Source organism: Xylocopa sonorina, unplaced genomic scaffold (genome assembly GCF_050948175.1).
Source record: "Xylocopa sonorina isolate GNS202 unplaced genomic scaffold, iyXylSono1_principal scaffold0031, whole genome shotgun sequence".
In the NCBI taxonomy this organism is placed as follows: Eukaryota; Metazoa; Arthropoda; class Insecta; order Hymenoptera; family Apidae; genus Xylocopa; species Xylocopa sonorina.
The window spans coordinates 280,912-284,188 of record NW_027490102.1 but is presented as its reverse complement, the minus strand read 5'-3'; positions in this window follow the sequence as shown (position 1 = coordinate 284,188).

The following is a 3,277-nucleotide window of genomic DNA, read 5'->3' as shown; positions in this document are numbered from 1 at the left end:
TTTGGTCACACCACTGCCTTCACTTCCACTACTGCGACTTCTAAACACATGCAAAAGGATCAGAACAACCGGACATACGTTTACCAAAAACCCACCTTTACGCGTTAACTGAAACATGGAAGAGATTCGTTGACATCCAATTTGACTTCGAAGAATTACACGAAAGAGAAACGTCACGTCGCTACAAAATTCAAAACAACTACTTCTCTAGCATAACTCGTGCCGAATCCTTAATCAAGAGAAGACTTCCGAAGACGAGACGAAACACGTTCGAATCATCGGCCACTTTCTCAACCATCCCATATGCCATTAAATTACCAGAAATGCAACTTCCAACATTCGATGGAACATACGAAAATTGAGTATCATTATATGTTGTATTCTCATCGATCATCGATTGCAAGGACAACCTAACTGCAGTTCAAAAATTGCAATACCTGCCGCCGACATTAACTGGAACGGCCGCTGTGTGCATCGAATAGTTAGCACAACCTATGCAAATTACACCGACGCGATTGAGTTATTGAAAGGTAAATTCGAATGTATAAAACGGCCTGCCTTTAAATATTGTGGTACAATCTAACACATCCCAAAACTGCCAAGAGACACTGCAGAAACATTAGGCAATATCGTCGACACCATCAACCAACAACTTCGCGCACTAAAAAATTCCGCAAAAAAATATCTCGCAATGGAACACTTCTACTTTCTATCATACGAACAAAGATAAATGCTAATACATTGTTCCAATGGAAACTCACGGTAAAGGACAACAAGGTGCCGCCTTACATGGATCCTTTAGAGTTTCTGGAGAAACGAGCCAACTGTGTACTAGAGATGAACGCAAAAGCAAGTTCAACCGCAAGTCGAGTCAACGGAAAACCATCGGACCATTCACGCTCCACGAATCAACGTACTACGCGAAACCAGGTGTTCTTGTCACAAGGACATTGTAATGGCGATTAAACCGAAAGCTGGACAAACAGGACAATCATAGGAACCCAAAAGTGTTCAGTATGGCACGGAGGAATCAGCATCTGGGCATGTGAAGAATTTCACGGGCTCTCAGTCCTGGACCGCAAGGCAGCTGTCGAAAAGACTTCACTATGCGTAAATTGCTTGCGCAAGGGACACAAATATAGCCTGTACCACAGGGGTCCCTGTCGCATACGTAACAAGCAATACCACACAATACTTCACCAAACGCAAAGCACCTGGAAACAGACTACTTTTAAACCGCCAACCATCACTCCACACGAATAACAAGAACCGATAACGAACGAAGAATCTTCAATGTCCGAATGACTTCAGGATGTTGAGGCACGGAAGTGAGGGGGACATCAAAACGTGTTTGTCGTCTATTCAGTCACGAATGAATTACTCGTAACCACACAAATTCACCTTTTAATTACGCGAATCTCGGCATTCCAAGAAAACGCTGCTCCGTACCCACCGCTGTTCTAAACACAATGTACACAATAGCAAAACACTCCACCACGGCAACCTTTAAAGCAAGGGTCAGAGATTATGAACGAGATCTGACCTTTCTTACAGTCGCAAATATCCCATCATTCATTCCCGATAAACTCATTAATCATTCGGCTATCGAGATTCCGAGAAATCTACAACTAGCCGATGCAACTTTTTATCGTCCAGCGCCAGTCGACCTGCTCCTCGGCGCTTGAGTCGCCCTAACGTTTCTACAGATTTAAATCTTCAAAAAACATGGTTCGGATGTGTAACCGGAGAGAGTGCCTAACCACGTCCCCAACTTATAATATCATTCCACCACGTTACTACGTTAGTAGTTACTACTGTTCGCGTCCTTTCGAAGTGTAGAAGCAGCCAAGAATAATGCTGAGCATAGAAACTACAGCTTACTTACTTCGATACGTTGAAATATGATGCGTTAGCGCATGACACAGAGCATTAGGACTCCACTGCTTTTACACACAGACACTATCATGCGAATACCCATTGCATGGATATGTAGAATTCACATTCTTTTTAGGTGTAGAAGCAGGTAAGCATTATACTATGCATGAAAGGTTACAGCTTGTATACTTTGATACGTTGAAACTCGGTGCGCCATCGCATTGCATGGAGCATTAGAACTCTACTGCTTTGACACGCAGATACTATGAAGCGCCATTCTGTTGCGTGTAGCGTTGAATTCACATCCTTTTAAAACGCCAAAGCTGATAAACATAATACTATGCATAGAAGATTACAGCATACTTTGAAACGTTGGAATGAGTTGCGCAATCGCACTGGATGGAGCAATAGAACTCCAATGCTTTGACACGCAGACACTATGAAGCGCCAGTCCGTTGCATGGGTCGGTAGAATAAACGTTCATTAATATTGAATTATTGGTAGTAATAATAAATGAAAAGCTGCCCAGAGTTCTTTATAGTCTTTAACATTATACCTAAAGTTCGAAGGCACGTCCGTACGCTTTGAAAGCTCTACTAATTTTGCGGATTTCGCATAGGAAATTTAGGATCCTCCCCACCAAAAGAGAATTGACGACGCAAAGTCTGCACGTGTTATTCTTTCAGGCCTCTAGGTATAAACATTCGGGAACCTTACTCGAACTGATAAAACTATTCCACAGTTTATATACTGGATTATATTTCCGAACACAAGATTCACTTTTGTTGCACCGTTGACGTGTGAAATAATCCAACACGGACAACCATAGAATCACATTCTTTTCAAATGTAGAAGCAGATAATTGTAATGCTATATATAGAACATTACAGTTTACTTAATTCGGAACGTTGAAATGGGATGGGACATCGCGCTGCATGAAGTATGAGAAATGTGTTTCTTGGACACGTAAAGATCTGGAAACGATATTCTGTTGCAAGCAAGTGTAGGATTCACATTCTCCTAAAGTCTAGATGCAGATGAATATAACATATTGCATAGAACATTGTAATTTACCATAAACCATTGAAATGATTTGCGACGTCGCGTTGAATGAAGCATTAGATCTCTATTTCGTCGACACGAAGACATCTAGGAATGCTAACCTATTGAAAGCAACTTTAGAATTCACATTCCTTTGAAGCGTGGAAGCAGATAAACGTAACGCATTGCATAGAATATTACATCTTACCTATTTTGAAACGTTGAATTGAAATGCGCTATCACGATCTATGATGCATGAGAATTGTAATGCTTTGGTACGCAGACAATATGAAACGCGATCGCTTATATATATATTTTGTATAAGTCGATCATTTACTTGTATCGCCCCAGTTCGCTTTCT